This window comes from Mobula birostris, chromosome 4 (assembly GCF_030028105.1).
Source record: "Mobula birostris isolate sMobBir1 chromosome 4, sMobBir1.hap1, whole genome shotgun sequence".
Lineage (NCBI taxonomy): Eukaryota > Metazoa > Chordata > Chondrichthyes > Myliobatiformes > Myliobatidae > Mobula > Mobula birostris.
In genome coordinates, this window is record NC_092373.1 from 32,121,213 (window position 1) to 32,147,934 (window position 26,722).

Below are 26,722 nucleotides of genomic sequence, written 5' to 3' on the forward strand. Positions count from 1 at the left end.
GCTCAGTCCATCATGGGAAAAGCCCACCCCATCACTGAGCACATCTACATGGAGTGCTGTCACAGGAAAGCAGCATCCATTGTCAGGAAACTCCGTTATCCGGGTTATGCTCTCCTCTTACTGCTACCATCAGGACAAAGCTACTGGAGCCTTAGGACTCTCACCACCAGGTTCAGGAACAGAATATCAAGTTACAACACATCAATGGGTGTTCACCCCCATGGGAGGGACATAACCAACCACTATGGTCTGACATCTTTTTCTGGGAGCCTAGAATTAAAGGCATAGACAGAATACTCAACAGAACAACTGTATTTTTCCTTAATGTTGTAGATGTTTCACCTTTTGTGTATATTATTATATTATAAAAGCATGTAACTGATGGATGTGATTTCAATAACTAAAATGTGAGATTACTAATCCTTAGGTGAAAGGAGACAATAATACACAATCACTAACTTGTTCACAATACTCATTTTCAGGAAACCTGAGTAAGGTGGTGCATCACATTGAAACCTCCGGCATACTGACAGACATTACCAGCGGACCTGATGAACTAACAGTGACAGAGACAGTGATTCAAACTTGCATCCAGGAAATAGCAAGGACTGTTTGTGGGGAAGAAGACTTTAAAGATGGACTAATATGGACATTGATGCATCGTTGTCATGTGCTTATGGAAAATTATAATAGTGACATTCCTCTGCGTTTAGGAAATGTGTGCAGCTGAGTTTGAGGAAGTGAACAGTCTAGCGAGAAAATCACACAGAAAATACTCAATGAGTTCTTTGAGCATCGGAACTTTGCAGTCAGCAAACCCCTCACAGGGTTGTGAAAAAAGCACTTAGCATGCTATCCTTCAACAAACAAGGCTCTGAGTCGAGACATTGTGTTACAGCCATACGAGACATTGGTGACCCTACACTTGGAATACTGTATGCAGTTGCCATACAATAAGGAGGATGTGAATAAGCTAGAGAGGATCTAGAAGGCATTCACTCGGACACTGCTGGAAATGGAGGCTTGAACTAAAAAGAATTTGATAGGTTGGGACTGTTTTCCAGAGGTTTATAAAATCATGAGGGGCAGGGGTAAAGAGGGTAGTGACACCCTTCTTCCTAGGGTAGAGGATTCTAAAACCAGCAGGCAAGGATTTAACATAAACTGGGAAGGATATAAAGGAGATTTGAGGGGCTAGTTTTCATACAGAGTGTGTTGAGTATTTGGAATAAACTCCTGAGCAAGAGTAGAAGTGGCAGAGTGAGTAAGGTCTCCATTGGTCATAGTCAACCATGGATGTGGCGTCCCAGCCTTCTATGTGATACACAAGCCTGGGCTGTACGATATGGAGAGCCAGCTGTTGCCCATTTAACAAGTTCCCCCACTCCGCGCATCTGATTGAACCCAAAGGAACGTCAGAGACCGATACAGCTTGGTACCAGCAGCATTGCAGGAATTGCCAGTTAGTGTTGAACTCAATGTAGGACTGCCTTAGGGACACCAGCTCTGGAATTTTCCCTTGGGGTTTACTTCTGAAGCCTTGCCCATGAGTGGGTATGGCCACCAGGCAGTGGAGGTTTGAGATCAGAGTCTTCCTTCTCCTAGATGAGCTGCCAACCACAGCTGATGAGCCCCTTCGGCCCAAAGCGAATGGTTTTAAGGCACCAGTAACCTGCCTTTGCCCCTTCTGCCGTCAGTAGAAATGCTTCCGCCAGGCTCAGTAGCTACACCACACGTGAAGACCAGGAGTTAGACTCGGTTGTCAGAGGCTATTTGAGTGGTGTGCCACTGGGATCATGTAATAGGTAGTGGAAGCTTGTCCCCATTACCACCCCCAGCTATAGCAACCTTAAGGAGGTGAATATAATTGCAACATTAAAAAAAAACATTTAAATAGTTATATGGAAAGATATTAAGGGAAATGGGACAAAATTCAGCCAAAACGTGACTACCTTAGTCAGAATTAGGGCAATGGGCCAAAAGGCCTGCTTCTGTGTTACATACCTCTATAACCCCACTTCAGATTTTGAACACCTATAATATTTTGCTTTTAAACATTCTCAAGAAGCATCTTGACAACAGCTCCCTGGATTCATCAGCGTGAACACTGAGGAGAAATGCAGTTAGTTGCCCTGATCACATCGGTCACCAGCCCCCTGGAGAAGCCCCCTTAGTTTCCAGTTAGCAACAGCTTCAGAGAAAAAGCCCGCAAGAAGACTACACAGGTACAAATGGATCAGATGGCAAGGACATTAGTCTGCCACTCACCCCAAGATCTGGGAGTGAGTGAGTGAGTGTGCACACACATGACACAGTACAAGAAATACCAATATAGAAGAGATGATTCTGTTGCAAGAAGTATGATAACTGCTCATCCCAATGAAACAGAAGTATATGAAAAATAAAACAATTTTTAAAACTCTACACTTACTGATTCACAAAGATAACAAATGTGAGGAAACAAAAACTCTTAATTGTTTTAATTTAATCAAATACTGGATAAGTTCCCAAGATTGTTTTAAGAGCTATTCAGTAAGCCACAGCTCTGAAGCTGCTCAATAAAATCTGACAAAACTGCATTTGTATCAGAGAGCAAATCCAAGAACAAAACAAATATTTTGTATGTAGTATGGAATCGTATGGATAATATTCCACTGAACTATGACAGATAAGCATTGACTTGGTATTTTAGACTTCAGACCAAGCTACTTTGGAACCATTCCCTGGGGGGGGGGTGCGATTATCTGTATCATTCTGTTCAATTATCCTTGTCTCACACAGTTTGAGACGCTTCACGGAGTTAGCCTCCAGATGTAGCTGGAGCTAACACAAAGTTCAGCTAAGTGGAGCATTAAGGTCAGAACCCCTGCAGCACTCAAACACTGTGCCAGCTGTATGAAAATCAAGTGATGCCAGAATTTACGCGAGACAGAGAAACAAAGCACACAAAACTGAGAGGCTAGATAGCCAGTGTCCTTTTCATCATGGTCAGGGCATAGGTGAGAGGGAGGAGGTTCATAGGAATCTGGGAGTAGTTCTTTCACACTAAGAGTAGTTGGTATCTGAAATAATTTGCCACAGGAGGTGGTGGAAGCGGGAACAATGACAACTTTTTAATGGAGTCTTGACTGGTAGTTAACTGAGCAAGGAACAGAGGGATATGGAATTGATGCAGGCAAGTTAGATTAGTCTAAATAGGCACGATGGTTAGCACAGACAGGGCTGCTCGAACACCATGACATGGCGTTCCTACATACAACTCTATGAATCAAAGGGACTTGGACAATCATGTTTTTAAAAAATCAAGAATATACAAAACTGAAATGAGATCACACAAACATCTTCATTACATGTTGGCCTGAAAAGATTGCAAGAGTTCAATTTGACGTCCAAAGGCAAACTAGCAAAAGTAGCAAGGGGGAGGCTGGCAGATTTGGGAACCCACATATTGACAACTGTGCCAAAGTCCACATCACCAACTATCCAATCTTGATGCAGGGTCCTCATCATTTTGCCCTGACAGATGTTACCTGAGCCACTGGGTCATAGAAACATAGAAAACCTACAGCACAATACAGGCCCTTCAGCCCAGAATGTTGTGCCGAACATGTCTGTATTTTACAAATTACCCAGGGTTACCCACAGCCCTCTATTTTGCTAAGCTTCATGTACCTATCCAAGAGTCTCTTAAAAGGCCCTATCGTATCCGCCTCCACCACCTTCACCGGCAGCCCATTCCATGCACTCACCACTCTCTGCGTAAAAAACTTACCCTGACATCTCCTCTGTACCTACTTCTAAGCACCTTAAAACTGTGCCCCCTCATGCTAGCCATTTCAGCTCTGGGAAAAACCCTCTGACTATCCACACGATCAATGCCTCTCATCATCTTATACACCTCTGTCAGGTCATCTCTCATCTTCCGTTGCTCCAAGGAAAAAGGACCAAGTTCACTCAACCTATTCTCATAAGGCATGCTCCACAATCCAGGTAACATCCTTGTAAATCTCCTCTGCACCCTTTCCATGGTTTCCACATCCTTCCTGTAGTGAGGCGACCAGAACTGAGCACAGTACTTCAAGTGGGGTCTGACCAGGGTCCTATATAGCTGCAAAATTACCTCTCAGCTCCTAAACTGAATCCCACGATTGATGAAGGTCAATGCACCGTATGCTTTCTTAACCCAAGAGTAAATCTGAGCAACAGCTTTGAGTGTCCTATGGATTCAGACCCCAAGATCCCTCTGATCCTCCACACTGCCAAGAGTCTTACCATTAATACTATATTCTGCCATCATGTTCGATCTACCAAAATGTACCACCTCACACTTATCTGGGTTGAACTCCATCTGCCACTTCTTAGCCCAGTTTTGCATCCTATCCTGCTGTAACCTCTAACAGCCCTCCACACTATCCACAACACCCCCAACCTTTGCGTCATCAGCAAATTTGCTGACCCATCCCTCCACTTACTCATCCAGGTCATGTATAAAAATCACGAAGAGTAGGAGTCCCAGAACAGATCCCTGAGGCACACCTCTGGTGACCGACCTCCATGCAGAATATGACCTGTCTACAACCACTCTTTGCCTTCTGTGGGCAAGCCAGTTCTGGATCCACAAAGTAATGTCCCCTTGGATCCCATGCCTCCTTACTTTCTCAATAAGCCTTGCATGGGGTACCTTATCAAATGCCTTGCTGAAATCCATATGCACTACATCTACTGCTCTACCTTCATCAATGTGTTTAGTCACATCCTCAAAAATTTTAATCAGGGTTGTAAGGTACAACCTGCCTTTCACAAAGCCATGCTGACTATACCTAATCATATTATGCCTCTCCAAATGTTCATAAATTCTGCCTCTCAGGATCTTCTCCATCAATTTACCAAACACTGAAGAAAGACTCACTGGTCTATAATTTCCTGAGTTATCTCTACTCCCTTTCTTGAATAAAGGAACAACATCTGCAACACTCCAATCCTCCAGAAACTCTCCCGTCCCCATTGATGATGCAAAGATAATCGCCAGAGGCTCAGCAATCTCCTCCCTCGCCTCCCACAGTAGCCTGGATATATCTCGTCCGGTTCCGGTGACTTATCCAACTTGAAGCTTTCCAAAAGCTCCAGCACATCCTCTTTCTTAATGTCTATATACTCAAGCTTTTCAGTCCCCTGTAAGTCATCCCTATAATCGCCAAGATCCTTTTCCGTAGTGAATACTGAAGAAAAGTATTCATTAAGTTTCTCTGCTCTCTCCTCCAGTTCCATACACACTTTTCCACTGTCACATCTGATTGGTCCTATACTCTCACGTCTTATAGAAACCATAGAAAAAACCATAGAAAAACTACAGCACAGAAACAGGCCTTTTGGCCCTTCTTGGCTGTGCCAAACCATTTTCTGTCTAGTCCCACTGACCTGCACACGGACCATATCCCTCCATACACCTCCCATCCATGTATCTGTCCAATTTATTCTTAAATATAGAAACCATAGAAAAACTACAGCATCTCTTGCCCTTCACATACTTGTAGAACGCCTTGGAATTTTCCTCAATCCTGTAAACCAAGGCCTTCACAAGGCTCCTTCTGGTTCTCCTAATTTCTTTCTTAAGCTCCTTCCTGCTAGCCTTATAATCTTCTAGATCTGTCATTACCTAGTTTTTTGAACATTTCATAAGCTCTTCTTTTCTCCTTGACTAGATTTACAACAGCCTTTGAACAACACGATCCCTGTACCCTACCATCCTTTCCCTGCCTCATTGGAATTTACCCATGCAGAACTCCTTGCAAATATCCCCTGAACATTTGCCACATTTTTTCCATACACTTCCCTGAAAACATCTGTTTCCAATTTATGCTTCCAAGCTCTTGCCTGATAGCCTCATATTTCTCCTTACTCCAGTTAAACGCTTTCCTAACTTGTCTGTTCCTATCACTCTCCAATGCTATGGTAAAGGAGATAGAATTGTGAACATTATCTCCAAAATGCTCCCCACTGAAGATCTGACACCTGACCAGGTTCATTTCCCAATACCAGATCAAGTATAGCCTCTCCTCTTGCCCCAACAGCAGTTCGTTTGTTTTTTTTTGCTACATGACCAAAGGTTGTCCAAGATAAAATTGTTTCCTTCTTGTCCAGATCATCTACAGAATATCACACCGAAATAATTTATCAGTGCAGGCTGTTGGAGATGAAATTTTCTAATGTTTATCATTCTGGAACTACCGTAAACGCCTTGTAATTTGATCACTTCTTTCATTAGTTTTGATTTCTCATGAATTGTGGAGCCAAATTATTAAAATTCTTGTAACTTATAAAGAACTTTAAAGATATCAAGAAGTGCAGAGACTGCTTGATTATTTCAAGCTAAAACCAATGCTAAAATGTTCAGTGAAGCTCCACAAGCTCTGTCCTTAATGCTGGGCTGCTGCATGCTATTATTACTCAGATACTCTTCTCCAATTAGAGTCATGGATTCATCAAACACTATCACAGAAACAGGCTCCAAGGCCCATCTATTCTGTGCCAAACCATCATCTGTCTATTCCCTCCAACCCGTACACAGACCATAGCCCTCCATACCCCTACCCATATTTCTCTTGAATGTTGAAATCGACCCCGCATTTCACTACTTGTGCTGGCAGTTTGTTCCGCACTCTTACCACCCACTGAGTGAAGTTCCCCTTCATTATTTCACCTTTCACACTTAACCCATGACCTCTATCTGTAGTCTCACTCAACCTCAGGAGAAATAGCTTTACTCTATCTATATCCCTCATAATTCTGTATATCTCTATCAAATCTGCCCTCAATCTTCTATATTCTAGGGAATGATGTCCAAGCCCATTCAACCTTTCCCTATAACTCAGGTTCACAAGTCCCGGCAACATCCTCATAAGTTTTCTCTGCTTTCTTTCAATCTTATTTACATCTTTTCTACATATAGGTGATCAAAACCGGATGCAATACTCAAAATTAGGCCTCACTAACGTCTTATCCAATTTCAACATAACTTCCAAACTCCTATACTCAATATATTGATTTATAAAGGCCAATATGCCAAAAGCTTTCTTTACGACCCTATCTACCTGTGATGCCATTTTCAAGGAATTATGGATCTGTATTCCCAGATTCCTCTGCTCTACCACAGTGCCTTACCATTTACTGTGTAAGACCTACCCAGGTTTGTCCTCCCAAAGTGCAACATCTCACCCTTATCTGCATTAAATTCCATTTGTTATTTTTCAGCCCATTTTTCCAGCTGATCCTGATTCTGATGCAAGCTTTGAAAGTTTTCCTCACAATCCACTATACCCCCAATCTTGGTGTCATCTGCAAATTTGCTGATCCAGTTTATCACATTATCATCCAGATCATTGATATAGATGACAAACAACAAAGAACACAGCACCGATCCCTGCAGCATTCTACTCATCACAAGCCTCCAGTCAGAGAGGCAACTACCTACAATCACTCTCTGGCTTCTCCGCAAAGCCAATGTCTAATCAAATTTACTGCCTCATCTTGAATGCCAAGCGACTAAAACTTTTTGAGCAATGTCCCATGTGAGACCTTATCAAAGGACTTGATAACATTTCGACAACATCAATGCCTTCATCAATGTTCCTGGCAACTTATTCAAAAAACTCTATGAATTGGATAGACACAGTTTACCACAGCACTAAGCCATATGGACTATCCCAAATCAGTCCTTCTCTATCCGAATACTTATAGAGTACATATCTGGTCCCTTTTAATACCTTCCAATAACTTTTCCACTACTGATGACAGGCTCACTGGCCTATAATTTCCTACCTTATTCTTAAAGACTTTCTTAAACAATGGAACAACATTAGCTATCCTCTAAATGCCCGGCAAATCAGCCATAGCTAAGGATGTTTAAAATATCTTTGCTAGGGCCCTTGCAATTTCTGCACTAGCCTCCCACAGGGTCTGAGGGAACACATTGTCAGGCCCTGGGGACTTATCCATCTTAATTTGTCTCAAGACAGCAAACACCTCCTCCTGTGTAATGTCTATGGAGTCCATGACCTCACTGCGGCATGGCCTCACATCTATAGACTCTATATCCATCTCCCAAGTAAATACAGATGCAAACAAATCTATTTAAGATCTCTCCCATCTCTTTCAACTCCATGTATTGATTATCACTCTGATCTTCCAGGGGACTAACTTTGCCCCTTGATACCTTTTTCTCTTAGTATATATGTGAAAGCCCTTAAGATTTTCCTTCACCTTGTCTACTAGAGCAAACTCATATCATCTTTTAGCCCTCCTGATTTCTTTCTTAAATGTTTTCTTGCATTTCTTATACTTCAAGTACCTCAATTGTTTCTCCCTGCCTATACCTACTCTGAGGCCGTAGTTGACTTGAGTTCATCCTAACGAACAAGAAAATAGCAATTGACATCTACCTTAGAACTCTCAGCTGCTACATTCTTCCTATACTGATGTAAGGCTGCGAGTCATGGGCCATCACAAATGCAATGGAAAAAAGAATCAATGCAGCAGAGATGTGGTTCCTCAGAAGAATGCTATGCCTATCATACACGGACAGGATAACCAACGAAGAAGTTCTACAGAGATCGAAAACGAAACATACATTACTTCAAAAAATCAGAAAACAGCAATCAAAATTCTTTGGACACATCAAGCAAAGAGAGACATTAGAACATTTAGATACAACTGGAAAGCTGGAAGGAAAAAGAAGCAGAGGCAGACAGAGAATGGAAATGATAGATGGAATAACATCATGGTTAGAAACAGGGGAGGCAACAACTACAATTTGGAGGGTCAGGGACCGTGATGGATGGAGAGACATGATCGCCCACGCTGAACGGCAAGGCACCTGAGTTAACTATACCTACTCTGCCACTTTTTCTTTTTCTTAACCAGAGCCTCAATATCTCTCAAAAACCAAGGTTCCCTAAACCTGCCTTCCTTGCCTTTTTTTTTCGGACAGGAACATACAAAATCTGCATTCATAAAATTTTTCTTTTGAAGACCTTCCATTTACCAAGAACATCTTTGCCAGAAAACAATCTATCCAACTCCACACTTGCTAGAATCTTTCTGATACCATGTAAATTGGCCTTTCTCTAATTGAGAATCTCAGCCTGAGGACCAGACCTATCCTTTTCAATAATTACCTTCAAACTAATGGAATTACGATCACTAGGCGCAAAGTGTTCCCCTGCACAAACTTCTGTTACCAGCCCTGTCTCATTCCATAATAGGAGATGTAATATCTACTTGGGACTTCTATGTACTGAGTAAGGAAACTTTTCTGAACAGATTTGACAAACTCTTTCCCATCCAGCCCTTTTACAGTATGGGAAACCCAGTCAATATGTTGAAAGTTAAAATCACTTACTATCACAACCTTGTATTTCCTGCAACGGTGTGTGGTTTCTTTACAAATTTGCTCCTCTAAATCCCATGGACTGTTGGGTGGTCCATAATATAATCCCATTACCATGGTCATACTTTTCTTATTGCTCAGTTATGCCTCACTAGTGGAGCTCTCCAGTGTGCCCTGGTAGAGCGCTCCCCTGATGAGTAATAAAACACCCCTCCCCCTTTTATCCATCCCACTCTATCACATCTAAAACAACAGAACCCCAAAACATTAAGCTGCCAGTCCTGCAATCAAGTCTCACTAACAGCTACAATGTCATAATTCCACGTGGTGATCCATGCCCTAAGCTCATCTGCCTTTCTTGCAATACTCATTGAATTGAAATGTACACAGCTCGGAACATTATTCCCACCATGCTAAACCTTTTGATACCTGACCTTGCATGTTGGCTTAATGATATCTTTCTCAACAACCACTCTACTCTCTGTTCTGACTCTCATTTAAACTCCCTTCCCACCAGGATACTAGTCTCCTAGTCTCCTAGATGAGGTGCAAGCCACCCATCTGTTCAAATCCCTCATTTCCTGAAAGAGAGCCCAATGATTGAAAACTCTGAAGCCCTCCCTCTTTCACCAACTTCTTAGCCACATGTTAAACTGTATAATCCTATTTCTGGCCTCACCAGCACATGGCACGGATAGCAATCTAGAGATCAAAACCCTGGAGGTCCTGTCCTGTAACTCCTTGAACTCACTTTGCAGGACCTCATCACCCATCCTGCCCATCATTGGCATCAACGTGGACCACAATGTCTGGCTGCTCACTCTCCTGTTTAAGAACGCCATGGACTCAATCTGTGATGAGCCTGATCCTAACACCTGGGAGAAAACAAACTATCCGGGAAGCTCATTCTTGTCAACAAAACCTCCTTCCTGTTTCCCTAACCAACGAATCCCCTTTACTACTCACCTCTTCTCCCTTCTTCCCTTCTGAGCCCACAGAGTTAGACTCAGTGCCAGAGATCTGCTAATGCAGCTACCCCCTTCCCTACATCCCACAATATCCAAAGCAATATACTTATTATTGCAACACACATCAAAGTTGCTGGTGAACGCAGCAGGCCAGGCAGCATCTCTAGGAAGTCCTGACGAGAACTGACAAAGGGTCTCGGCCTGAAATGTCGACTGTACCTCTTCCTAGAGATGCTGCCTGGCCTGCTGCATTCACCAGAAACTTTGATGTGTGTTGCTTGAATTTCCAGCATCTGCAGAATTCCTGTTGTTTGCATACTTATTATTGAGAGGAATAGCCACAGGGGTACTCTGCACTGGCTGTCTATTCTCTTTCCCTCTCCTGACAGTCACCCACTTACCTGCCTCCTGAAACTAAGGGATTACTACCTCCCTGTACCTCCTCATTCTCCATATGAGCTGATGGTCATCGAGCTGCAGCTCGAGTCCCTCAACACGGTCTCTAAGGGGCTGCATACTGGTGCACTTCATACAGATGTAGTTATCGGGGAGACCATAAGACCATAAGATAAAGGAGCAGAAGTAGGCCATTCGGCCCATCGAGTCTGCTCCGCCATTTTATCATGAGCTGATCCATTCTCCCATTTAGTCCCACTCCCCCCGCCTTCTCACCATAACCTTTGATGCCCTGGCTACTCAGATACCTATCAATCTCTGCCTTAAAGACACCCAATGACTTGGCCTCCACTGCTGCCCGTGGCAACAAATTCCATAGATTCACCACCCTCTGACTAAAAAAAATTTTTCACATTTCTGTTCTGAAAGGGCGCCCTTCAATCCTGAAGTCATGCCCTCTCGTACTAGACACCCACATCATGGGAAACAACTTTGCCACATCCACTCTGTCCATGCCTTTCAACATTCCAAATGTTTCTATGAGGTCTCCCCTCATTCTTCTAAACTCCAAGGAATACAGTCCAAGAGCGAACAAACGTTCCTCATGAAGGAATCTCAAAGTTTGCACACCTCACACAAGAAACACAGTACTAACTCTGGACCCCTCTTTGTGCACTAGCTGTGTACTAATGAGAAAATAACTTCCTGGAAATATGCCCTCACCCAAGCCTGTTGAGCCAAAGCCGGACCACTATCACTCATTATCACAATCTGGTGTTTCAGCATTAAACCAAAGTACACTTGCACCTTCCATTAGTTTATTTTCAAACATCCTACATGAACTTTGAAAATAACTTGAATAGAAATTAGGCTCTGAATAATGCCAACACTCTTGTTCTGTGAAACACAAGCACAACTTACCTGAATTAACTGGTCCTAAGAAACTCGATGACAAACTGCAGCTGATATCAGACCTGTGAAGCTTCATTGGACATTTTAGCAAGTTAAAGGTGATGTATGCTGATGAATATGAATTAGTTTTTAATTAAGCTTTAAAGTGTTCAGTCTTACTCAGAAAGCAAGACAGGCAATAAAACAGACAGAAAGGATCAGATTTATCCCAGTTTAAGATCGCTTCATTATTGAAAATGTTCAGATCTCTCCTTATAAACATGAAACCTCTCTGATCATTCTCAGCTGCGCCTTAGTGATAAGGCAAAAGCAGAAACTTACTAATTAGTGCCAGTTGTCTGCCACAGAGAGAGAGAGACACACACACACATTTGAAAAACAAATTTTAGTTTTCATAAATGTTTTGAAAACGTAATTTGTCAGATTTAAGAACCAATAAATGTATAACTGTGCCAAGGTCTACATCATCAAATTCTCATCACCGACCCCTACCAATCCACAGTTCACTCACTCTTGGCCTGGTCCACTGCCTCTTTAATCTTCCTTTCTAGATTTGCCCTAACGATTGTGATTAGATGTCAAATCAGTCCTGAGCTACTAAAACTGGAGTCTCTATGCCCCAACACTGCCTGACAACCCCAACTTCCAACACTGCTCCAAGCCGAGACTTTGTCCCCCACAACAGTGCCCAACGCCAGGTCCACTCTCACATACACTGCTGAAATATGGGACGTCTCCCCCCCAGTACTGCCCAATGACATGACCACTCCCACATACACAGCTCAAATCTGAGACTTCTTCCTCCCAATACTGCCCAACACTGGAACACCTTCCAATGCCTGGACATCTCACCCCAAAACTGCCCAGCACCAAGATGCCCTCCACATACCTAGGACCTGTTCCCTCAGTACTGCTTGACTCTGAGGATGAACTAGAATAGCAGCAAATTCAAAGGAAACATTTTAGTTCTGTCCCCACAGTGCCATTGAATTGTATAAAATATCCAGTGTACCTGACCCATGCCTATCCATAGTATTAGTTATGCACTTTAATCCAACTGGCATGCATCACATAGCATTTACTAGGGAATAAAATTGGTGTTAAAACAGCTCATTAGCTGTAGAAATATGAACAGATCCTTTATTTCCATGGTATGATGAATAGAAGCACAGAACCCAATTCACAAATAAACTGAAGAGTCTGATATTTACACACCATAAATCATAAGGCCAGTGAAACTTTATGTGGAATAACACCCCCATTGTTCATTATGAGTAACGACCATATGTTTAGGTTGTGAAGCATTAATTTCTGCAATTATATTTGATGTCACAGGTCATTATGGAATACCAGGAGGCTCCTATCATGGTATCAATATATACATGACTCTGACTGGAGTTTCAATTCATTTAATAACTGAATAGCAAAAAATATATATCATACTTTATATTGGTATGGACTTACCTTACAGTTTTTTTGGCAAGGAAAGTGAAAAAAACAAAGCATCCCTTCATGGATGTTCAAATTTTCTTCCCCTACAATAACCATTGCTTTAAGAACTTCACCTTCATCAGACTGAATAAAACCAGTAACTTCCAAAATGTGCTTCGGCAGAATCTCACTAGATTATCAGCAGATATCTATATAGTTCTCTCAAAATATAACAAATTAGACTTAGACCATAAGACAAGGGAGATGAGGCTGAGTACAGGGCTACGGTAGGAAACATTGTCACATGGTGCGAGCAGAATTATCTGCAGCTTAATGTGAAAAAGACTAAGGAGCTGGTGGTAGACCTGAGGAGAGCTAAGGCACCGGTGACCCCTGATTCCATCCAGGGGGTCAGTGTGGACATGGTGGAGGATTACAAATATCTGGGGATACAAATTGACAATAAACTGGACTGGTCAAGGAACACTGAGGCTGTCTACAAGAAGGGTCAGAGCCATCTCTATTTCCTGAGGAGACTGAGGTCCTTTAACATCTGTCGGACGATGCTGAGGATGTTCTACGAGTCTGTGGTGGCCAGGGCGATCATGTTTGCTGTTGTGTGCTGAGGCAGCAGGCTGAGGGTAGCAGACACTAATAGAATCAACAAACTCATTCGTAAGGCCAGTGATGTGGTGGGGATGGAACTGGACTCTCTGACGGTGGTGTCTGAAGAGAGGATGCTGTCCAAGTTGCATGCCATCTTGGACAATGTCTCCTATCCACTACATAATGTACTGGTTGGGCACAGGAGTACATTCAGCCAGAGACTCATTCCACCGAGATGCAACACTGAGCGTCATAGGAAGTCATTCCTGCCTGTGGCCATCAAACTTTACAACTCCTCCCTTGGAGGGTCAGACACCCTGAGCCAATAGGCTGGTCCTGGACTATGACTATGACTATAGGAGTAGAATTAAGCCATTTGGTCCGTCATTTCTACTCTGCCATTCCATCAAGGCTGATCTTTTTTTTTCTCTCAGCCTTCTCCCTGTATCCCTTCATGCCGTGACTTATCAGGAATCTATCAACCAATTATCTTTATAAATGTAATAAGTGTAATCAACAGTAGCATAACTTCTTCATTACTTTCAACTGGAAGAAGGCATGATAGCAGGAGCACAGTCTGAGGTGGACAAGACACCAGGAGACTAGTCATGTTTCGGGAAGTATTGACAAAATATCACACATATGCGCTCTAGCCATTCAAGACAACATTCAGACAATGCATGCTCTTCTTGCAGAAACCACGCAGACAATTAACTCAGCAAGCAAATAAAGTGAATAAAATTTCAGTTAGATTTAATTAGTTCTCTGACCTTCCCTTGACTTCAGTAAGATTATTTTGCATTGTGAATTTTCGTATTTTATTTCTTTCCATTTACTTTGTTTACATGATTTCTATTCCATATGATTTTGAGTAATTGCCCACTTCAATCCCAGTAAATAGGCTAGTGCCCCGAACAAAAACATTGACAGAAAGAGTTCACCAACCCCTCTATCAATGATCAAGTCTTTAAAAGACAGCTGAAATTAACTGCAACCATACTTCATTCCACAGTGAAAAAGAATAATTCAGTCTACAGACCTCCAGTGTAGACAAGGTCAGGACCATGAAATTTTTGCAAATTTTCATCCCAATTCCCAAAGCACATATCAAACAGGTTTTTCAGGAGCAGAACTTCGCCCTGTTGCTCCTGTGCATGAACATCTCATGAACCATGTGTGATTAGAGGTCAAATGCCACCGACATTTACCTCCTACTGGAGAAGCTGTCCATGTGGATTTTGACCTGTCGTTAATACGTCTTCATTTTGTTCAAAGAATCTTTGTAATTTGTTGAAGGTTGGCGTAGGGTTGGGGATCGTAGCTATCAATAATATGGCATTGTTTTGTTAAAAGAATCTCTGTAACTTTGTTTAAGGTTGGGGTTGGCTTTAATAATCATGAACAGCAGGGTTTAGAATACACAGGGTGCTGAATTATATAAGAGCACCTTGAATTCAATGCCAATCTGCTCGCTTCTGCATTAACTGAGTGCATCAGACATAATCGAGGAAATAACCCTATGGAAAGGTAGGCTGACAATTTCAATATGGGAATCATTCACCATCCGCTCTGGCTTGGGGTTTTAATTTAGTGCAGAAGGGTATCCCCAAGTTTCCTTGAAGTCACCAGCAGAGCCAAAGTAAGAGCATTGCAGCATTGGACGGGAACTGAAAAGCTGAAAGCAAATCTAATAAATTCTACAAACTTATCGCCAGGGGTCTTGAGTGATTATAGAAACTGTACAGTGAGCTTGCTTAGGACATGGAGATGAAAGTTTGTTGTTCACTTTCCAAACTGTGGAGGATCCAACTGGGTCCATGCACTGTGCAGGTTCCCACTGAGATGCTGCTTGTGGGGGACTCAGATATGGACCAAGTCGTATGACACCAAGAGCTTCAGGATCACCAGCCATCCCCTCCTTACATGCCTTCAGCTGTATGGCAGTGAGGGGATTAGCAGATAGTGTTTAGAGACAGAGGGTCTTCCTTGAACACTATTTGCTGATGAGACTCAGGATATCACAATAAAAGGGGGAGAATATACTTGCTGCCTAATAGAATAAGTCCTGGAGCATTCAGTAGATGCAATCTACCTGTAGCTCCACCATCAAATATACGCTGCAAATTACCCTCAAGGTTTGAGGTGCAGATGAAAAACAAAGCAGTATCAGTATCATGGGTTGCAGAAGCACATAGGAATGAATGGTGCACAGAGAAAAGAAAGTGACTCCAAAACTTCCTCTTTCATTTATGTGACATGGACATTACTGGCAAGAGCAGGATTTATTTCCGCATTCCTAATTGTTCTCTAGCCAAGTATTCATTTCAGAAGGCAATTTATGCATCACATTTTGGTGGGTGTTCAACATTCAAAGTAAATTTATTATCAAGGTACATATACTTCACCATATGCAACCATGAGATTCATTTTCTTGTGAGCATTCACAGTAAACACAGAAAACACAATAGGATCAATGAAAGACCACAGCTGACAGATCAAAAGACCAATGTGCAAAAAGACAACAAACTGTGCAAGTACAAAAAGAAAGAAAACATATATATAAACAAGAAATAAATTTTGAGAACATGAGATAAAGAGTCCTTGAAAATGAGTCCATAGATTGAGAAAATAGTTCAGTGATGGGGCGAGTGAAGTTGAGTGAAATTAACCTCCTTGGTTTGAGCCTGGTGGTTAAAGGGAAATAATGATGGCAGCAGCAAGAGGAAAGCATAGCCTGGATGGTGGGGGTCCCTGATGATGGATGCTGCTTTCTGATGACAGTGCGCCATGTAGATATGTTCAATGGTGGGAAGGCTTTACGTGTGATGGACTGGGCTGTATCCATTACTTTTTGGAGGATTTTCTATTCAAGGACATTGGTGTTTCCATACCAGGCTGTGATGCAACCAGACAATATTCTCTCCACCACGAATCTCTGCAAACTTCTAAGAAAGTAGAGGTACTGTCCTGCTTTCTTACGTGCTGGATCCAGAACAGATCCTCTGAAATGATAACACCAAGGAATTTAAAGTTGCTGACTACCGCCACCTCTGATCCCGCGACAAGGACTGGACCATGGACCTCCAGTTTCCTCCTCCTGAAGTCAATAATCAGCTCCTTGGTCTTGCTGACATTGAGTGACAGAATGCTGTCATGGCATCACTCAGCCAGATTTTCCTATGCCAATTTGTCACCACCGCTGATTTGGTCAATGACAGCGGTGTCGTCAGCAAACTTAAGTCTGGCATGGGAGCTGCCCTTAGCCACACAGTCCTAAGTGAAGAGGAAGCAGAGTAGAGGGCTAACTACATGTAAGTGTGGTGCACCCCTGCTGATGGATATTGTGGAGGAGATGTTGCCAATCCAAACTGAATGCGGTCAATGGCACAAGGAGATACTAAGGTTCAGATTTTGAAGCTTATAGCTTAGTTTTGAGAGGATAACAGTCTCCAATGCCAAGCTGTAGTCAATGAAAAGCATCCTGATAGAAGCATGTTCGCTGTTCAGATGTTCCAGGGTTGAGTGAAGAGCCAATGGAATGGCATGTACTGTTGACTTGTTGGGACAGCAGACAAATTGGAGTGGATCCAAGTGTTGGCAAGAAAGAACAACAGTCTACAAATCAGTGAATTTGAATGAATCAAGAACGGTGGAAGCAAACAGACAGCCTGATTGTCTTGGTTCTTGCTGAATGCTTGGGGATGGAGGCTGCCATTTTGTGAAGACACTCTGTTCTCCATTTTTGTGAGCTTGACATGCTTGCCATGATCAATATTTTAAAGAAGACACAGTGATACTTCAGGTAATCTGCTGGAGATCATTTCCAAATAAGTAGTTATTTGTGAGATGTTCTTTGGTTGGATATTATATGCAGGTTTGTGAATGCTGGGGTTGGTGTCTGCATGGAATGATTCGAGCTCATTGCTGATTGAGAACAAAGAGCCATAAATTATCAACTGTCACTTGATGGAAGAGGGCAATAAATGGATGCTAGCTTGGAGCAAAGCTAACAACAAGGTGTTAAAGGTCAGAGACTTGACCTGTGGCCAATGACCCTGGAATACAATATTTGAATTGATAAGGAATGGATATAAAAGTGGAGTCTTCGTGTGTGCTGGCGGTGGTAGCTTCAAAGAATAACCATCGCAGGTACAAGCATGAGCGGCCCTGTGTGAAGCACATGGCGAGTGAATTGGGACTACGAGGGACACCTGGGCAGTGTAATACCTTTGCCCAGGTAATACCTTTGCTATTCTCTGATTGTTCAGGAGAGTCAGGGATACTTAGCGGGTGTGCACACAAGGTATTTAGTATATGAATTCACGCACTTGTTAGTTTAAACAATAAAGGTACAAGTCGGTAAATACAGATCTCTCTGTGCCTCACTGATCAGGGATGCATCTCACCCTAACCATGGACTGTTTACTCTCCTCCCATCCGGTAGGCACTACAGGAGCCTCGGCTCTGGCACCAGCAGGCACAGGAAGAGCTTCTTCCCTGAGGCTGTGACACTGCTCAACCTCTCATCACAGCGCGAAGCAGAATTGCATCCATATTGTACTGTCTCAGTACTTTTATATTTGTGTGCTGTAGCACTTCTTTTATTTGCAGTTATTTTGTAAATGACACTATTCTTTGCATTTCTGGTCAGATGCTAAATGCATTTCATTGGCCTTGTATCTGTACTCGGCACAATGACAATAAAGTTGAATCTAATCTAATCTAATCATTGTTATAAGAGGTAATTCTTACAACACAAGTCTCTTCTCAAAAACGAGCTGATATATTCTATCACCAACCTCTCAAAGCACTTCACGGTGGATAAAAATGCTTCTGGAAAATAGCCATTGAAGCAGGTCACCATGTTCTTCCTAGACACCGGTATAATTGAAGCCTACTTGAAGCAGGCGTATCCCTCAAACTACTGAAGCAAGAGGTTAAAGATAGCGGTGAACAGCCAGTTAATCAGCACAGGTCCTTACTCAGCCAGGTACCTTGTCTGGGTCTGGGTCAGGTGTTTTCCGTGGGTTCACTCTCCTGAAGAATGCTCTCATGTTGTAAAACTTTTAGGGAGTAACACATGGCCAGAATCAGGCACAGAGAGTAAATTTCCTTCCCTGGATTTTCTTTTCCTTTATGAACCCAATTTACTTCTCTAGTATCCAGAGACCTGCATTAGGGAGGTGGAGGTTTCAGGCTGAGTTGCACCATGGCACTTGGTAATCTTAGATTCAATTAAATAAGCCCAGTTTTACCAGGTAAAGTTCATTGCAAATCTGCTCTTTATGAACAAGAGTAATTTTGCTGTATATTTACCTGATAGAACTGGATTTACTTAATTGAACTTAAATTTACCATCTGCCATGGTAGAATTCATCCACAAATCTCTACCTCCGTCACCCAGGATACCAGAGCAGTAAATTAACCATTGCACTTCTCTACCTTTAAAGAATTGTACTTGTTGAAAAAGCAATAGAGTTCAGTCCCACTTAGCCAAGTTTGTCACATATACTACAGTTTTTGCTGGCAATACTGTTCACAGAGTAATACATTGGAGACAGGAGCTAAAATTATTTGAAGCAGTAACACTGTTATTTAATGGCACCAGAGGTTTTTGCAGACCTTGGAGACTTCTTCGAGTTCATCTGCAAAAACAGTTTAATTTCCTGTCCTCATGTCTCTTTTTTCCCTTTCAAGGAGGGTGGGGCCCTATCAGAGCCCATGATCTACAGCTGCTCTCAAACAGTGTTCTTCACCGACAGTGGTTTCTCACTTTTCGGAACTCGCTGAGTGGCCTGCGTTTCAGTATCTCCAGGAGTGGCTTGGAAGAAGCTCACCTTCCAGGTGCAGCCTTGTGCGGCCCTGTGAACGACCCGCTTCCTCGCCAATGTCGCCAACTAAAGCATCGCGAGAGGGCGAAACATCGACGCAGCGGGCACAGCTGTCGGAGGCCTCTGCACTCGAGCGATCAATGTCAGTCTCTCGATGGTGAGAGACGTTCGCTGATTCTTGAGCTGGGGGAGCTCGAAAAGCAACATTGTAACATTGAAACTGAGAGCTCTTGGTCTCCCCTCTTGCTGTGGCAGACCGATATCTCTCTTGCCCTTATTAGTGAGTGAGAGAGCCTGTAGTGACGTTGAAGTGTTAGGATGGACAGTAGTTTTTGATGGACTTTTAGATCATGGTCTCTGTGAGATTACAATTACATGATGGGTGGTGGGGATCTGATGCTTGCTGAAGTAAGGGGGAGGGTTGCTGCTTTTGCTGCAGTTTGAGTGTTCTAACATTTTTCTGTCATTCGTTCTTTGGGCTTTTTTTCTCTGTTTCATGAACATCCGTGAAGGGTAAGAATTTCAGGTTGTATACTGTGTACATTCTCTGATACTAAATTAAACCATGGAAATTGAAACATTCATTGCTCAGGCATCTCCTTGTCAGAAGCAAATGAGACGCAAGTACACTTCAACAAACAAAAGAGGCTAAATAAGTTATTGCAGGAAATTGTGCTTTTTAATAAGTAAACTTAATACTAAGCTGTGCCTCCTCAGTTTGATAAATAGCATCTTCATTTCAGGTATCTAAGAAACAAATTCAATTTCATTTCCCTTGTAAGACAAGACTAAAGAAAGCTTTCTTAGTGAGGCCCTATATAAATATTTTTAAATGTTACTGGATAGATTAGAACGTAAGTTTTATTTGTGTCACCTAGCAAAATTGGCAATAATTACAAAACATTTTACAGCAAGAAGAAATTCTCAACTCAATTTAGTAGCTGTCACTGGTTGGGGCAGTGAAACTTGAACAAAACTCCCACTGGAATTAACTGGTCAAATGTGATACTTCGGTCTTTAACATAGCTGACCATCAAACACAACAAAATGCAAATAAAGGAACAAACGTTACACATTGTCAGGACTTGCTATTTAGACTTTGCAGCGTGGTGTCAAGCATGCAAAACAAACACGCTTTTCCAAACCCTGTTGTGGGAAGAGATTACCAAATGGACAAAGGAAAAGATTCAAGGAAGCACACAAAACATTCTTTAAATAAAATGCAGCACTGCCACCAAATCCTGAGAAGCCAAGGCTGAGGAACACTGAGAGTTGAAAAAAGACATTCAGTATGATTCAGTAAATCTCAGGTCCAATCACACAGAGTAGAAAGAGGGAATCCATTGCATCTCCCTTCGGGTGTCTCCTGCCCCATCTGTGGCAGTGCATGTGACTTTGTCATTAGCTTCATCTACTCCTCAGAACACACAGAACCAAAGTGAAAACAAACCATTCTCAGGCCAGAGGAACTGCCTTTGATGATGAAAAGGGTATAGGTTCAAACAATGACAGAGGTTTTTATCAATTTTACCAGAGGCTACCAGCATTGAGCAGTAAGAAAGTACATGTATTATCAAAATATATATACTATATACAACCTAGAGATTTGTTTCCAAACAGGCAGCCACAAAACAAAACAATAGAATCCATTAAAAAAAAGACTTTCAAGCCCCCAATGTGCAGAAAAAAAACAAATTGTGTATATGACAAAAGCAAGCAAACAACTAATGTTCATGAAAGTGTGCCCACAGCAGTGAAGCCAGTCATCACTGCAGCCAGTCCAGTAGCCCGTTATTTGCAGGCCACAGCCTCGGTTCGGCAGAGTGACAAGTAAGCCTCACAGAGCACTGAGTTGGACCACCCCGTCCCTTGCCTCCGGCCCCAACATCCTGATCTTTTCGATCTGGTCTGGTGCTTAAATCGTTCAAACCACAGGTCTTCCCTTGCTCTCAGACCCGAGTCCTATCACTTCGCTGCACTCTGGGCCTAGGCCCCACCGCCTCAATTTGGCGTGTACCTGATATTTCCAATTCGGCCCGGCGTTTAGCAAACCTTGGGACATTACTTGCTCTCAAACCAGGCCCTACCACTTTGCTGCACTCTCAGGCCTGGGCCCTGCTGCCTTGATTCAGCCCATATCTGACCATTCCAATTTGTCACAGAGCTTAAATCAATAAAACCTCGGGTCATTCCTTGCTCTCAGGCCTGAACCCAGCGCTGCCGCCTCAACCACACCTTGCCTCAGTTCCACCACATCGAATTGCCTCCAAGTCCGCTCCAACAATAGCCAAACGTAGGCTCATTCCCTGTTCTCAGGCCAGGCCCTGTCATCCCGATTCAATCTGTACACACCACACCTCAACTGTCCTGCACCTTTTGGAGTTCAGTTCACGCTGCAAAAACGCCAGGTCCCAACACATCAGCTTCTTCAAAACGTTACTTGGATCCTTGAAAAAAAGTATGGTAAGTTCACAAGAAATTGAAACCAAGTTCACTATACAGTTAAACACTTTCTCATTATTCATTAATGCTAACATTTTAATCAACTTGAATTTAAACTTTTATATCTCAAATAATGTGGCAGATTACCAAGGGAACCACTCATATTTTACTCAACTCTTCCACTTGCTTACTTTTTGACTTATGTTCATTTTCACCGGCCTTTTGATATCCCCACAACATAGAACACAGATGGTTACAGCACTGTCCAGGCCCCTTGGTCCACAATGTCATGCTAACCTTTCAACCCAGTTGAAGATCCATCTAATCCTTCCCTCTTAGATAGCACTCCATCTTCTATCGTCCATCTGCCTATCTAAGAGTTTCTTAAATATCCCTAAAGTACCTGCCTCTATCACCACCTCTGGCAGGACGTTCCACACACCCATCACTCTCTGTGTACAGGAATTACCCCTGACATCACCCCCATACTTACCTGCAATATAAATATAAAAATAACAGCTAGTGACAGATACCTTGAGCCAATACTGCTTTTCACCAGATCAAATACTCTCCGATCAGCACTGCTGAAAACAATGCCATGAATGACAGCAATGCCAACAAAGCTGGACCTTCGAATGGGCACTGTTGCAATTAAATTTTTCATTGCACCTGTGCATACATGCACTTATGCATTTGACAATGAACTCAACTTTGACTTTAGTTAAGTGGAGGCTGGGTCAAGGATTTTTAGCAATATGGTGCTGGCCTGCACGTTATAAAGATAATTTCTGATGTACCCTCAAACAGAACACAACACTACTACGCTAAATTTGACCATCTCTGTAGTGTTTCTTTTCGGAATGGGAAAGCAGCAATTACACAATAAGCAACACACACACACACACAAAATGCTGGAGGAACACAGCAGGCCAGGCAGCGTCTGTGGAAAAGAATAAACAGTCGATGTTTCAGGCTGCGACCCAGTCCTGATGAACGGTCTCAGCCTGAAATGACGACTGTTTACTCTTTTCCACCTGCCTGACCTGCTGAGTTCAACCAGCATCTTGTGTGTGCTGCTTTGGATGTTTAACGTCTGCAGAATTTCTCATGTTTGTGAACCTCACAATAGGGTCACATCAATGGAGGTTTTGACAGTGTCTGAACAAATGACTCGTTTTTGACCTTGGCCTTTGAAATATCACCACTCTACCCTCTTCTGGAGGCAATTATACATGAATGTCATTAACAAAGACTGGCTCTATGGAATTTGAGTAGGGTAATCAGGTTCAATTCTAATTAGCTCCTTAAATTAGATACCAGCAGGCACTACATTAAATAATGATCATTATTTCACCATTGCATGAAAAAGGAGTTTCTGTGACTCTCATAACTCATTTATTTGACAATACTGGAATTATTGCCATAGAAAACATTCATTACAATAGATAATCATTCTTACTTAGAATGATGAATGCAAGAGATTTACATAGTCAAGGATGAAGTAGGAATAACTATCACTATCAAACAAGCAAGAACATAAATCAGATATCAATTACTTTTCTAATGGAGCTTACAATTACATATTTTGCCCAGGTTATTGGCAGCACAGTAGCATAGTGGTTGGTGTAATGCTATTGCAGCGCCATCAATCACTGATCAAGGTTCAATTCCCACCGCTGCCTGTAAGGAATTTGTGTGTTCTCCCATGACCGTGGGATTTCCTCTGGGTCCAAAGACGTATCGTTAGGGTTAGTAATTTGTAGGCATGGCTATAGAAACACAGAAAACATACAACACAATACAGGCCCTTCAGCCCACAAAGCTATGCTTAACATTCCTTACCTTAGAAATTACCGAGTGTTACCCATAGCCCCCTGTTTTTCTGAGCTCCATGTACCTGTCCAGGAGTCTCTTAAAAGACCCTGTCGTATCTGCCTCCACCACCATCGCCAGCAGCCCATTCTACGTACTCACCACTCTCTGTGTAAAAAACTTACCTCTGACATCTCCTCTGTACCTACTTCCAAGCACCTTAAAACTGTGCCATCTCGTGCTAGCTATTTCAGCACTGGAAAAAAGCCTCTGACTATCCACACAATCAATGCCTCTCATCATCTTATACACCTCTATCTGGTCACCTCTCATCCTCTGTCGCTCCAAGGAAAAAAGGCCGAGTTCACTCAACCTATTCTCACAAGACATGCTCCCCAATCCAGGCAACATTCTTGTAAGTCTCCTCTGCACCCTTTCTATGGTTTCCTTCCTGTAGTGAGGTGACCAGAATTGAGCACAGTACTCCAAGTAGGGTCTGACCCAGGTCCTATATAGCTGCAACATTACCTGTCGGTTCCAAAACTCAATCCCACGATTGATGAAGGCCAATGCATCGTATGCTTTCTTAACCACAGAGTCAACCTGTTCAGCAGCTTTGAGTGTCCTATGGACTCGGACCCCAAGATCCCTCTGATCCTCCACACTGCCAAGAGTCTTACCATTAATACTACATTCTCCCATTATATTTGACCTACCAAAATGAAGCACCTCACACTTATCTGGGTTGAACTCCATCTGCCACTTCTCAGCCCAGTTTTGCATCCTATCCTGCTGTAACCTCTAACAGCCCTCCACACTATCCACAAAACTCCCAACTTTTGTGTTATCAGCAAATTTACTAACCTGTCCCTCCACTTTTTCATCCAGGTCATTTATAAAAATCATGAAGAGTAGATTAGATTAGATTATGAGGACACACAGTCCTCTTTTATTGTCATTTAGTAATGCATGCATTAAGAAATGATACAATATTCCTCCGGTGTGATATCACAGAAACACAGGACAGACGAAGACTGAAAAACTAACAAAAAACACATAATTATAACATACAGTTACAACAGTGCAACAATACCATAACTTGAAGAAAAACAGGCAATGGCACAGTAAAAAAGTTCAAAGTCTCTCGAATGTCCCACATCTCACACAGACGGGAGAAGGAAGAATACTCTCCCTGCCATGCCCGACCACAGTCCGACTCTGAGTCGTCCAAAAACTTCGAGCCTCCGATCAGCCCTCCGATGCCGAGTACCGAGCACCATCTCTATCCAAACGCTTCAACCTCAGCCTCGGTCGTCAGCAGGAGGCAAAGCCGGGGATTTTGGGGCCTTCCCTTGGGAAGATTCTCAATCGCGCAGTAACAGCGGCTGCGAACCGGCATTTCAGAAATTTCTCCAGATGTTCCTCTGTGCTTTCACGTCTGCCTCCATCAAATCAGAATTGTCCACGGCCCCTATTTAACAGATACGATATCATTTCACAGGAGAGCTGCACGTGCTGCGTCACACTGCCATCTTCTCCTCCTGCCTCTGGGAGTAGGGGGTCCCAGAACAGATCCCTGAGCCACTTCCACTGGTGACCGACCTCCATGCAGAACATGACCTGTCTACAACCACTCTTTGCCTTTTGTGGGCAAGCCATTTCTGGGTTCACAAAGCAATGTCCCCTTGGATCCCATGCTTCCTTACTTTCTCAATAAGCTTCGCATGAGGTACTTTGTCAAATGCCTTGTTGAAATCTATATACACCACATCTACGACTCTACCTTCATCAATGTGTTTAGTCACATCCTCAAAAACTTCAATCAGGCTGTCAGGCATGACCTGCCTTTGACAAAGCCATGCTAACTATTCCTAATCATATTATGCCTCTCCAAATGTTCATAAATCCTGCCTCTCAGGATCTTTTCCAACAACTTACCAACCACTGAAGTAAGACTCAGTGGTCTATAATTTCCTAGGCTATCTCTACTCCCTTTCTTGAATAAGAGAAAAACATCTGCAACCCTCCAATCCTCCGGAACCTCTCTCGTCCCCATTGATGATGCAAAGATCATTGCCAGAGGCTCAGCAATCTCCTCCGTCGCCTCCCACGGTAGCCTGGTGTACATCCCATCCGGTCCCGGTGACTTATCCAACATGATGTTTTCCAAAAGCTCCAGCACATCCTCTACCTTAATATCTATATTCTCAGGCTTTTCAGTCCACTGCAGGTCATCCCTACAGTCGCCAACATCCTTTTCAGTAGTGAATACTGAAGCAAAGTACTCACTAAGTACCTCTGCTGTCTCATCTGGTTCCATATACACTTTTCCACTGTCACACTTGATTGGTTGTATTCTCTCATGTCTTATCCTCTTGCTCTTCACATACTTGTAGAATGTTTTGGGGTTTTCCTTAATCCTGTACACCAAGGCCTTCTCATGGCCCCTTCTGGCTCTCCTAACTTCATTCTTAACCTCATTCCTGCTAGTCTTATAACCTTCTAGATCTCTATCATTACCCAGTTTTTTGAATCTTTTGTAAGCTCTTCTTTTCTTCTTGACTAGATTTACAACAGCCTTTGTACACCACAGTTCCTGTACCCTACCACCCTTTCCCTTTCTCATTGGAATGTACCTATGCAGAACACCACACAAATATCCCGTGAACATTTGCCACATTTCCTCTGTACGTCTCCCTGAGAACACCTGTTTCCAATTTATGCTTCCAAGTTCCTGCCTAATAGCCTCATATTTCCCCTTACTCCAATTAAACACTTTCCTAACTTGTCTGTTCCTATCCCTCTCCAATGCTATGGAAAAGGAGATAGAATTATGATCACTATCTCCAAAATGCTCTCCCACTGAGAGATCTGACACCTGACCAGGTTCATTTCCCAATACCAGATCAAGTACAGCCTCCCCTCTTGCAAGTGTATCT

At 42.7% G+C, this 26,722-nt stretch overlaps 1 protein-coding gene across 1 annotated transcript in view; it reads right to left on the reverse strand.

The window, feature by feature from the left end:
• LOC140195877 (uncharacterized) overlaps positions 1–26,722 on the reverse strand; it is a 456,388-nt gene that overhangs the window by 248,622 nt on the left and 181,044 nt on the right. The gene's annotated exons all lie outside the window — the stretch shown is intronic.